This window comes from Rhinopithecus roxellana, unplaced genomic scaffold (genome assembly GCF_007565055.1).
Source record: "Rhinopithecus roxellana isolate Shanxi Qingling unplaced genomic scaffold, ASM756505v1 contig145, whole genome shotgun sequence".
Taxonomy (NCBI): domain Eukaryota; kingdom Metazoa; phylum Chordata; class Mammalia; order Primates; family Cercopithecidae; genus Rhinopithecus; species Rhinopithecus roxellana.
This window is the reverse complement of record NW_022141693.1, coordinates 3,045-16,121: the sequence shown is the minus strand read 5'-3', so window position 1 is coordinate 16,121 and position 13,077 is coordinate 3,045. Positions and strand designations below refer to the sequence as shown.

The following is a 13,077-nucleotide window of genomic DNA, read 5'->3' as shown; positions in this document are numbered from 1 at the left end:
TATTTCAGACCCTGAAATGTTGACATCTTTGACTTGTTTTTGTCTGATATACCACAATGGGGGTTGTGTTCAAATTAAGCTGTGGGACACCCTTTAGATACTGGGTTCAAACAGTTCTCTCCTTCCTTGATGTTCCCTTAGGGGAGAGGTGTCAGAAAGTCTGGGAAGATCCATAGTGGGAAAACTTTATGTCCTGGAGACTCATGGCCAGCTCCCTTCTGCAGAGGACTTCTAGAGAAGGCCAGCCCTACCACTTGCATAAATACCTCCCATCTCCAGCCCTTCAGTAAATATTTAAGTGATTGATTAAATATTTACAACTTAAAAAAGTAGAGTAGACCAGTGGAACTTGAATTTAACTAGAATTTAAGTTTGAGAGTAACTGGTCAGTAGAACAAGTGACATAGATTGAGTGACATACTGTGGTTTTTAAGTGTTTTTTTGTTTGTTTTATTTTTTGTTTTCCTTAAACAGCGTTAACAATAATTAATTTGAATAAAGAAGGAAAACATTAAACGGTTGGCAGGTGTAACGCGAACGCTATTCCAAGCCTTGTTTAGCCATAGCCTCAATTTGACATGCTAGACTATGAATCCTAAAGACTGGTATACGGTTACTGCAGAGTTACTGTTCTCATTCCAACAACTATAGAACATTCTGAATAGTGTTTTAAAATTTTATTTTAATGAAAGTTAAGAAAATAAACCGTTACTTATACACTAAAGAAAATAAACATAAAATGGTCTCCCGCCTGATATGCAAAAGTCCCATGGCCTGATCCTGGCCAGCAGGAGCAGCTAGTATTGAGGAGTGGGGTCAAGATGCAGCTGAGCTGCCAGCCACCTAGATGTGGTTTCCTGGTGTCTCCGGTCTGGGTGAAGGATGATGCAGAGCTGGTGTTCTGGCCAGCATCCCAGTAGGGCCCCAGCCACTGCAGGATGTTTCCAGGCCTACTGGGATTTGGGCTCCAGCTGACAGGACAGCTTGTAGCTGCAGGACAGAGAGGCAGCTGTGAGGTCACCATGAGCCACACATCAGGTCCCCTCTCATTGCCTGCCCAGCTGGAATCCTGGGTCCCAGCAGTCCCCATGCAACAGGGCTTGATACTGGCAGTGGAGTCATGGCCATAGCTCTCTGCAGCTGTCCACAGGAGAGCCTTCTCTAGGCCAGGTTTGGTGGCTCACACCTGTACTGTCAGTACTTTGGGAGGCTGAGGTGGGTGGATTGCTTGAGGCCAGGAGTTTGAGACCAGCCTGGACATCATCGTGAAACCCCACCTCTACAAGAACAACAACAGGAGAACAACCGGACGTAGTGGTGGACAGCAGTAGTCCCAGCTGCTTGGGAGGCTGAGGAAGGGTTTGAGCCCAGGAGGCAGACATTGCAGTGAACAGAGATGGTGACACTGCAGTGCAGCCTGGGCGACAGAGCCAGACTACGTTAAAAAAAATGGAGAGCCTTCTCCCACCCTCTGCCCATCTGCCAGGCCCTCACCTCTCCTTGTCACTGAGCTGCTCCATTCTTGAGAAACAAGTGACAAATTTCTCCAGAGGGCCGAAGCCTGTAATTCATGGCAGCCACTTGGAGCAGCTGCACTTCCTGCAGAACTCGGACCTCCTAGAGACAGAGGGCAGGATGCTGACAGGGCCTGGGTGGAAGATGCTGCACAGGCCTTTGGCAGGCAGGGAGAAGGGGCTGTTCCCTGGGGCCATTCTGTGAAGGGGCCCCATGCAGCCCCCAGCCTGTTCTCAGAGTTGGATGTAAACAGTCCCTCCTGCAGGAGTTGGTCTTTCATTACAGCGCCTTTCCCACTTTCTCCACTGGGATAGGTCTCCTCCTCCTGTGTGTGTCAAACCCTCCCAGTAAACCTAAGATGTAGAGGATGGGGCCAGGGAGTGTCCTGCCCAGGGTGGACTGTGACGTCCACATGCCAACCCTCATCCAGCGTGAGTGCCCCAGCTGCTCACCTTCCTCCTCTTGTTGGTGTTGCCCTGGAAGTCAGATAGAGCCCATCAGAAAGGTCCCTGGCCCACAACAGCCCCACCCCATCCCTTCCCATGCTGCACTACTGCCAGGGCCACCAGGGTCAGGGCATGTGCACATGACAGAATTTGAACCTGCCTCAGGCTCCGGCTCTAGGGCAGGGGGCATGGGAGCTGAGGCTCGGGACCTTCTGCCCCAACCCTCTCTGATGACAGACAGAGAAACTGAGGTCTCTTGTAGAAAGAAAGTGCTCAGTTACCCTGGAATTGCCTGCCCTTGGAAAGGCTCAATTTCACCCTCCTATTGTGGGACTACCCTAGGGAGAGGCTGAGTCCAGCTCAGCCCACACCTCAGCAGTGTTGCAGTCGGGCAGCTCTGCAACTTCACCACTCAGGGATAGGGACTGGTGGCTGCCATGGAGCCTCTGTCAGTCAGAGGTGATGAGATGGGCCTGACACCCCCACCCACAGGAGCAGCTGTGAGGCTCTCAGGAGAGGAGGTTTTCCAAGGGCTGAGATCTAAGGGCTCCGTCCAGGCCCCTCTCCTCCCAAGCCTCAGGATCCTGGTTCCCAACCAGCCTGCCCCAGGCTCACTCACATCCAGATCGTCCGGGATGGCCGAATCCAACCTGTGTAACTCAGTCAGAAAATCCCCAGGAAGGGGACCACGCCCTGTGCCATGGAGGGGTGGGGAGGTGGGAAGGGTAGTGGTGATGAGTATTGACCCTCAGGTGGCTGCCCAAGGCGCTGTCCCATGAATCCCATCAGCCCCTGTGTCCCAGAACCCCCGTCCCCAGGTCTCCCAGTTGTAGCAGCCAAAGACCCTCAGCTGCCTTTCCCAATTCTCTGCCACCTCTATTCCAGCTGACCTCCAAGTCTAGCAATCACTCCTAATTACCTCTATGCTGGGATTTTTACAAGTCACAAGGGCCTGTGGTCCCAGCCTTACCCTTCCCCACATCCACTCTGAGTCCTGCTTTCCCAGACCCTTGCTCTGGTCTCTCCAATGGAGGTTTTCCAGGCCCAGTGGCCATAGGAGGACAGGGCTGGGGAGGAAGCCTCCGCTGTCTTGATATGGAGGTCTCCAGCTGGTGGGGAAAAGAGCCCTGTCCTCTGATCCCCTGCGGTCCCTCCATGCCACAGTCTCACTCACCTTCTTCTGCCTCCGCAGCCTCATCTGGGCTCTCTGGGGGTTCCTCTCCTGTGTGGCCACCTTAAAGCTCCCCGCCTGCCAGGTGTCAGGGACAGGGACAGTGAGGCTCTCCTCCCTTCCCCCAGTTACAAACAACCCAGCCACCCCACACTTGGATCTCCAGGGACTGGCGTGAGTCACCTGGCACAGTGCTCATACCACCGGCCAGCTCCACACTCCCTGTGTGTGTCACCCGATCATGCAGCCGGGCCTCCCTGAGACTGTTTCCTCTTCTGTAAAGAGCCATGGAAACCACAGCTACCTCACAGGGCCTCTTGAGTGCTCAGTTCCCAGCAGCTGTTGTCATTGTTCTCCCCCTCATCCCTCTGAGGAAGAACCATTCACGAGCACCCTCCAATTGCTTTCTTTTCTTGAACCTCATTTCCACCCTGTGAGGCCCGCACTACAGGCTCAGCATCCCTTCATTTTCCAGATGAGGAAACAGAGACCCAGAGTGTGCAGTGACTCCCCAGGTCCGCAAAAGAAAGGGCAACCTCCTCCCCCTACTGGAGGTTCTGTCTCGGCTGCCTTCACCCCACATCCCAGCAGCACCACCCATCAGGGTCTTGTTCTCTGGAGTCTCTGAGTGTCTAGGTCTCCAGCCTTGCAGAGTCGTGATGGGAAAGGGGCAGGGCATTTTAGGAGACCTGGTTAAGTGGCACCTGCATATCTGAGTCCCACTGGAGTCTCTGCCACACAAACTGGGTTTGCGCCATGCCAAATCCATGGTTTGGCCTCGCCAGTGATCCCCCAGGGGGTTTCCGTGCACAGAACTGTCTCTTCCTCCTCTCAGGATGTGGCCTCCTGAGGCGACATCTCTGATGGACGTGGCAGGGTTTTCCAGAATCCTGGGTGGGGTGACATGTTGCCTTCTCATTTGCATGGAGGTTTCTGAGATCTGGTCAGGGAGGATCCCCTAGGAATGCATGGATCCCCCAGATACTTGTCATGAGCATGTGTCACTGCTCACTGGTGAGAATCCTGTGACATGACCGTTTTCAGATGTCTGCAAAGGGCAGAGCGGGGAGTCCCAGCAAGCACATACATCTGTCCTGAGTTTGCCCCTTGGTACCCATAGCTGGGGTGTCTACTGGACTCCCTGGCACATGAGCTTCCTCTGTTGTTGTTGCCTCTTTCCCCCAGTGTGGACTGCAGTTGCTGCCCATGGAGGTGCGCTACAGACAGAAGCAGCAGCAGAGGCCTGGCTTCCTGAGGAATTGCTGGCCAGTTTGAGGAAGGAAGAAAATCCCACCTACAATGACGACCCCCCAGCTTGGAGGAAGCTCCATGCCAGCAGCCTTGACCAGCAATGGGAGCCAGAGCCCTGCTCATGCTGCAGCTCATCACCCCACTCCGCAGCCCAGCAGCCATTGCCACATCCCATTTCCAGGGCCTCCTGCCCCCGTGCCCCAACGTGCCCGTGGACCCCTACACCTCTCCTTCTGGTTGCCCAAAGTAGGCATGGAGGGAATTTTTCAAGTCCACTTTTTGTAGGTAAGTCAAAACATTACAAAATAACCACTGCACACCGGGTCCAATGCCCTTCCAAACTCACTCTTTTCTCTGACCCTTAAACACTTGTCCCAGATTTCCCAGACTCCACTGTACCTTGATCAGCAGGTCCCTCTTCACTGCAGTGTCTTTTTTGCAGAGTTCTCTAGACATTTTGTGCTTTTGCTATGACAGAGGAAAGAAAAAAGGAAAAATTTGGGAATCACGGGGGAGATTTGTGAGTTCCAATTCCTTTTGTTTGAAAACCCCATGAATCTCAGCTTCCTGCGTGAGAGTTTCCAGTGGGATCGTCTGATGACAAGGGCTCCAGAGGACCAGGGTTGGACTGTCATGCTCCTCCCCTGGTCCATCCTCCACTTCACATGAGCCCCTGCGTGTTCACAGTTAGCTTCCAGCTGACACAGTTCCACTGCTGGGTACAAACACCTGACACCCTCCAGTTGGCTCCAGTCTGTTCCTGATGGTTAAAAAACCTTACTCCTGAGTTTGAAATCCTTGCCTAGGAGTCCAGGGCAGCTTAGTGACCACAGGCAGCAACCCATCCCTGCCTCCAGTATCCCCTGTTCTCCAAGAACCTTTCAGAGTCGTTGAGGGCACATGGGGAGACCTATGGGTCCCTAAGTCAACACTGTGCTCCCGTGGAGGAGCTCCTCACCTGGACACTCCTGCCCACGTCTTGTGTAGCCGATGTATTGGGTTGCTGAGCAGAGCAGAGACAATGGCGTGCACCGAGGAGAAGTTGTTAAGGCTTAGGCACTCCTGGAGAGGGAAGAGTGAACTGTGAGGTCCAGAGTTGGAGTCTGACCCACTTCAGGCTCAGCCCTCTCTGCTGAGATCTCCCTTCCTGAATGAGGCAGAGGCCCAGGGATCCTCAGGAGGGCACACCTGGGGCTGAGTGAATGTCACTCATCTAGGAGGATTTCAGTTCCACCCAAGGAAGATCCCAGGTCAGAAGTGAACAGCCACCACTGGGTCATGGGGTTCAAGGTCAGGGAAGCTCTGGGAAGAAGGGCCTAGGGGATGTGCAGGGCTCAGGCTAGAGATACAGGTGCCAATCCTGAAAGCCAATGGAGAAGAGGCAGTTCCCCATTTTTAGAGAGGGCATCCCAAGGCCCAACCATGGCTTACCCTGGCCACCTTGATCCACCTTGTGGGGGTTTCCTGTGCTTGACTCTTGGCAGTCCCGGGACAGGGACAGGGGGACTCTGGGGCTGACTGTGGCTCCAGCACTGTTCCTGACTGTGCTCCACCACCCTGGCCATGTCCTGGGCCCTCATCCTGTGGTCCCCGAGGCAGGAGGTGGTGACACAGTTGGTGAGTCTGTTGAAGTGTGCAATGGTGGCACAAACTGTGGGTGCCACGTGCTCACTCCCCTTCTGATGTCATTGGCCCCAGATGGAGCCCATGCATTCGTAGAGCTCCACCTTCTTGAACAGCTCCTTTGGGGGAGTAAGAGAGTGTCACGGACACAGCACATCCCAGCTCAGAGTCACCCACAGTACCAGGCAGGAACTGAGCTCATAGTCATCCACAGTCTCTGGCAGGAACAGAGCTGGGACTCAGAAAGCTTTAAAATATGCTCCAGACTTGTGGGGTCCCTGTGCTTGGTTTTCTGCCCACCGAGGGCCCTGAATGCATCATGGCCCAGAACCCAACAATGGTGGGAAGAGAGAGTGACATTTTCTCCCAGGCCATCCTCACTCCAAGTACCAGAAGGTGGCTTAGGTCTGCCCATCCTGAGGCCTCTACTTCATCCCATCCCAATCAGCCCTCTACTCATTCTCTCCATACTGGTGCACTTTCCTTGTGGCAGCTCCAACCTTGGGCTCTGTTTGGGTGTCTGCCATTGAATCTAGTGTGCATCAGGTACCTAACAAGTACTGAGGGTGGTGAGGCTCCTGAGCAGCTGGGTGAGTGACCCATGGCCCTGCCTGCCCCTCAGTGATCACCTGCCCTGTCCTGCTTTCTGTCCATCCCCTGTCATTCAGTCTGCACAGTCACTCTGTGCAGCTGGCATGGGTGATGTCCCATCTCCGCTGTCTACATGCAGACAAGGAAGGCTTGTGGGTGAGGAAACGCATCCAGATTCCATGGTTGGTAAGAAGTGGGGCTGAAATTGGACCCAGGGCATTGGCCGCTCCTCGGGGAGAGGCCGGTCTGGGACAGCTGATGCCAGAGGCACAGCCTGGACAGCCCAGCTGCTCACCGCAACCATGAGGGTCAGCTGCTCTGCCAGCAGCCTGGGAGGGAAGGTCGTGATGTCAGCCAGCTCCTCACTGAGTTGACTCTTGGCAGTCCCGGGACAGGGACAGGGGGACTCTGGGGCTGACTGTGGCTCCAGCACTGTTCCTGGAGGAGGCCCTTCCCCTGGTGCTGGTGCTGATGCTGGTGCTGGTGCTGAATGTAGATATCCTTGTGCATCCATGGCTACAGGTGACTCTGGCTCCAGAGCAGACCCCAGGTCCGCCAGCAGTGGTGGTGCTGGCTCCAGGGCCAGCATTGTTAATGGGTGTTGCCCAGGAGGTGGAGCAGGATCTGGAAAAGGAGAAAAAGTCACCATAGCAGTCACTTTTCACTGGGATTTCCAAGTATAGAAATGACTGGATGGAATTTAAGGGAACTGTAGCCCCAAAACACCACCCCCGGAAAGTCTTCCAGACTGCAAGCCTCCTCACCTTCTGGCTTGGCCTCCTTGGGCTCCGGAAGCACCAACTGGCCTAGGACAATTTCCTGATGGTCCTCCAAGCCCAGTCCAGGCCAGGCGAAGGTCTTGAAGGCCAGCTTTATCCAGAAAGATGACCGTTGCAGGACCTGGCAGCAAACTGAAGTGTTTCAGGGGGCCAGGTGAACAAAATGGAGGTGGTGGTGCTGGTGATGGAGTGGACAGCTGAGTCAGAGGCCAGGCCTTTTCCCACACAACCCTCCAGGGCACTCTTGTGTGGTTCTGGTCCCTGGCCTCTTGCTGCCTCTGTAGAGGACAGCCCCACCCTACCACAAGCCATCAGTGCTGTCCTGGAAGGGGCAGACCTGGCCATGTAGCAGGGCTGTACAGACCCTTGTGCGCCCCAGTGTCCCACTGACATTGTCTTCCCAATGGCCCTGGAGCACAGCACTGTGCACCTGGGCACTCAAGACTTCAGCTCCAGGCAGATTTGTGAGCAGCTTGCTCATCAAAGCTCCAGCTCTGGTTCCCCTGGTCCTGGGTTGGAGGTTAGGAGGTTAGGGGCAGAAGTCAGGTGGAGGAGGACAGGGAGAGCTTGGAAGCCACAGTGCTGGGGATGGGTCTCTCAGTGGACAGCTGTAACCCCAGCCTCACTTCTCCTTTGCAGGGGACCTAAGTTCCCATTTACAGAACTCAGTATTTGCCTCTTGCAGGGGAAGTCCCCAGATGTCAGCCTTGTCATGGGAATTCTAAGAGATATGAACCCCAGGACTCCTTTAGTCTCTTTCCAGCCAGAATCCACATGATTCCCCCCATGTTTTGTGGGTAAAGAGACCCTACAGAACCCTAAATCTCCCCAGTTTATACTTGTTGCTGGGCTCCGTCATTCTAGTCAGAATCTGGGAGGATGCCACCATACGTAGAGGAGGCCATGAGGGTTTCCCCTCTAACATTCTGTAGATATGATTTGTTTATTGTGTGTACTGTGAGCACCTGACTCTGAGTAGAATTGAGGCCCAGGGATTGTCATCTGCTTTGTTTATGAAATTATGCCAAGCCACAAGAAGGATGATGCACAAATGAGGTGTTTTGTATGTATGTGTTGAATGAGTGAACCCCAACCATTGGAGAACCCCAATGAGCCTCTCTAGATGTCTGAGTGGGCCTGTGGCTCCTTTTTCAGCACCAAGCGACCCCTCTTCTGTGACAAGGAGAAAGTCAAGCCAGAAAGAATCTCAGACATCCTTTACCAATGCCATCACGGACTTGCTTTCTATGTGCCTTTCCAAACAGCAAGAGATATGGGCCATTGTGGCAGAATGCTGAGAGCTGCTTCAGTGAGGGGGAAGAGAAAAGTAGTAAACATGAATCACAGCACCCACAGCAGATTGTCCAGAGTTTTAGGCTCTAGGGACCCTTTTGTTTGCCATGTCTTAGGTCATTCAATCCCTACAAGAACCCTGTGAGGTTCATCTTCTCACTACTCCTTGTTCCAGAGGAGCCAACAGAGGCTCCAAGAGCTGCAACTTCAAGACACAGCCAGTAGGGGACAGAGGGACCTCGGTGCCTTGGAGGAGATGGACACTCACCTTCTAACCAGTAGTTCCAAAAAGTATGGCATGGTGATAAAGTCCCAGGAGGGACCCAGGCAGGTGGCATAAGAGGAGATGGGTTTAGTTAGAAAGGCTGGAACCAGGGACTCCAAAAGCTTCTCCCTTGTGCTGGGCTGGAAAGTTGGCATCCTGCAGATCTCATTTTCATACTGGGGGACAAGGAGGGACATGGGAGTCAGTGGTAACACCATGAACCACCAGACGATCGGGATGTGGAACTCACATCTAGAAGAACCAACCCTTCAGGGACTTGTGTGTGTGGAGAAAACCTGGGTGCCCATGGTGAAAAGGGTTCTAGGCTTTCAAGGTAAAATTGCATGTGAGGATGGAGAAGGAGAAAATGATTCATGCCTCCAAGGCATCGGCATGGTGAATGTCAGCTGTGGGGCAACAGCACCCTCTGTATCAACAGCCTGCATGAAGAGCATCATCCCTGCAATCCTCAAAAATCACCCTCATGGTGAGAGAAGAGGAGATGCGGGCTTTTGGATGTCAAATGCTTGCTCAGCAGCACCCGGGTCAGAAGAGAGCACCTTCCACAGGGAGGACTGGATGAAATTCCCTCTACGCCACCTGAGGCTCTACTTCTGATATGGAGGGGAAAGGCCTGGGGAGGTCTTGTCCTCTCCTCATTTTAGTGACAGTACGTAGGACAAGACGCTCTAGAAGAACCCTTTGACTTAAAGGGATGTGATTGTTTTTGTTCTTTAACATCAACATGAGTCTGGAGAAACAACTACGTCCATCCCAGCCCTGGCCAAGGGGAAAATGCCGGAAGACTCCAGGGTGGGAGGAAGCTCACCCCAAGGCCCAGGATCTGCCAGGCGACTCGTGGAAGAGAAACGCAGGCAGGTATTGAAACGGGGAAAGGTTACTCAAATGTAGGTTTGAAACTGGAAATGAAACAAGGTGATTTTCTCTGCCACACAGACAGCAGATTGGCACAAAGTTAAGAGCACGTTAGTTTTCAGGGGAGGATGTGTTCAGAGAAGCAGCTACCTTCAGAGGCTGCTGGTGACCCTGTGAGCAGCTGGAGCCCTTTTGGAAAGTCAACTGGCTACACCTGTTGAAACTTGGTATCTGCACATCCTTTCACGCAGATATCCCTTTCCCGGGTGGTGTCTTCTGCAGGGGATTTGTATATTTTATGGGTTGAATTGTGTCCCCTCTCCCAAATGTAACTGTTTCTATTCTAAACCCCAAAAACTCAGAATGTGACTGTTTGGACACAGAGTTCTCGAAGAGGTAATTCAGGTGAAGTGAGTTCATTAGGGTGTTCCCTAATTTAATATGCCTGGGGTTCTTACAAGGAGAGGTGATCAGTGCACAGAGAAGTTCAAGAGAAGACCCTGTGCTGACCAAGATAGAAATCAGCCATCTCCAAGGCAAGGAGAGAGGCCCAGAGAAACCACCCCAGGCTGACAGCTTGACGTTGGGCTTCCAGTCTCCAGAATTGTGAGGAACCAGATTTCTGTGGTTAAGCCCTTCAGTCAGCGTGCATGTTATGGCAGCCCTGGGAAACTGCTCCAGCCTATTAGGACACACACAGTATTATGCTCCCTGCAGAAAGGCTGCCTAGAAAGGAAATTTTATCATGACAGGCTCCACCGGCACTGAGAGGCTGACCTGTGGTGAAACATGGCCTCCCTTAAGGAATATTACAGTGACATGCGAGGGTGCAGCTCCTACCTTGTGCGTCTGCAGGGATGAGTTCTCTGAGATGACACTTTAAACACAGATGCATAGAGTAGCTTCACCTTCTTTTGTTGTAATCACCCCCCCCCCCCACAAGTTGTTTGTGTAGAAGTGTTGAATTTTAAGTCCTGGAGGAGGTCTGGCAGGGCAGGGGAGCTGCCTGTTGCCGGAGATACACTTAGGGTGGGGAGTTAAAATGATAACAGTATGAGGACGTTGCTACAGTGTTACCATTGTACTCAATTCTTGTAGCAACATGTTGAGATACTCCTGGCATAGCAGAAAGTGAAAACAGAAGGATTTTCTCTGACCTTTCTCTGATAGGTGAAAGGGAATTTGCTGGTAACCAAGTTGCCACTGGGGACTAACAGTAGTCAGATTCCTTTGGGAGAGGATAGAGGCTCACTCAAGTGGGAAAGCCCTAGGACAGAGCTTAGGGAGTCCCCATATTCGTGTCTGAATCCTGGGCCCACCCTGGTTTTTTCGAGTCCCTGTCTGTGGAGACCCTTCTGTGCCCAATCTCACCCCAGACCAGCACTGGCCGTGGTTGGTATCAGGGGGCCCCTGCCCTTCTTTGAAGAAGATGGAGAAATGGAATCCATCCAACAGCTCCTGCTTGATCTGCTGTGTGCAGCTCTGCAAAGAGAGTGCCCGAGAACCTGGTGAAGAGGTGTCAGTGGCCTGTCTGGCTGATCCCATAGTGGGACACCCCCATTAGAACTCCTCCCTGGTGCCCCCTTCCCCAACAGGATTTGGCACTTGGGAGCATCTGCATAGACCTCCAGCCAGAGCAGGTTGAGGTCTCCGACAGATGAAGCTTGAGGTCTTGGGATGATTCAGATCTGAGCAGACAAACTGTGTCCTTGGCATTCACCTTCCCATCCTGAAGGCACGGCCTGGGCTGTGAACCTGACATACTGATCAGGCTTCAAACCCCCGACAACCTACCTGCTCCTGTCCAGGGGGGCCCCTCTTCTCCTGTTTCCCCCAAACACATGTGGAGGGCCTCAGCACTGCCCTAATGGGCACAGTTGAGGCCTGGCCTGGACGGGCCTGCCCTGGGCCCTGTGTTACCTGTGGGTGCCTTCTGGCAAAGGGCCAGAGGCGTCGAGGGTGAGGGTTGAACCAATGTCTATATTCTTGGGAAACAGTCTCATTTTGGCCTCTTCTGCGACGAGGAGGTCGGCAGCATGTCGGGACACAGCAGGAGAACATGTTGTTCTCTCGAGTGTCGACTACCAACTAAGCTGGAAATGAGGCTGTCTCTAGAATATGGGTGCCTAGTTACCAGAATTCTAGGTTCTGTTGGGGATCTGTCAGCAAGGAAGTGAGGTCACATGTTGTAGGTTCCATCCTGTAAGCTCCTCCTTTCCATAAGACCTACTCAAAGGCCTCTCTGGGCTTCTGGCCGCTCACCCTCCCCCATCAGCTCCTTACCTTTCACCATTATGCCAAAGTGTGCCCCTTCAGCACCTTGGGAAGATCTGGATGTAACCAGGGCCCAGGTTTGAGGAGACAGTGCTGGGTCAAACAACCTTTATCCTAGCAGTTGTGAGACCCTAGAGAACTCCTTTGATGTTTTGGGGCCTCCCCAGCGTGCACAATGGGGGTTATGCTTGCATCTCAAATGATCCTCCCTCCTCAGCGCCCCTAGTGACTGGAACCACAGGCATGCGTCACCATACCTGGCTAATTAAACTTTTTGTAGAGACTGGGTCTCACTGTGTTGCCTAGGCTGGTCTTGAACTCCTGGGCTCAAGTGATCCTCCTGCCTTGACCTCCGAAACTGTTGGGATTACAGACCTGAGCTGCCATGCCCAGCCTGGTTCAATTTCATTATACATACATACATACATACATACATACATACATACATACATTTATTTACTGATTTGAGATAGGGTCTCACTCTGTCACCCATGCTGGAGTGCAGTGGCATGATCTCAGCTCACTGAAACCTCCACCTCCCAGGTTCACACCATTCTCCTGTCTCAGCCTCCTCAGTAGCTGGGAATACAGGAACCTGCTACCATGCCCAGCTCATTTTTTGTATTTTTCGTAGAAATGGGGTTTCACTGTATTAGCCAGGATGGTCTAGATTTCCTGACCTTGTGATCTGTCTGGCCTCAACCTCCCAAAGTGTTGGTATTACAGGCGTGAGCCACCACTCCTGGCCATGTTTTTTTTTTAAACCTCCTTTTTTATTCTGGGTTAGATCATTCCCTGGCTGTCTTTACCCTAGCATCAGTGAGTCCTGCAGTCACTACAGCCCCCTGTGAGGTCAGATATTTTCATCACCATCAAGTGGATCTTTATTTTTTATCTAACATTTGCAATTCTGCCAGTTCTGATTCTTAAATTCTCTTTGCCTTGAATTCCAGGATCCATCTCTGATGTTCAGTGAAGACTACTAGAACTGTC

The 13,077-nt window shown here is 52.6% G+C and overlaps 1 pseudogene; it reads right to left on the bottom strand.

The window, feature by feature from the left end:
* Positions 1–950: 950 nt before the first annotated feature.
* Positions 951–11,355, bottom strand: LOC104674682 (annotated as a pseudogene).
* Between the last annotated feature and the right edge of the window lie 1,722 nt (positions 11,356–13,077).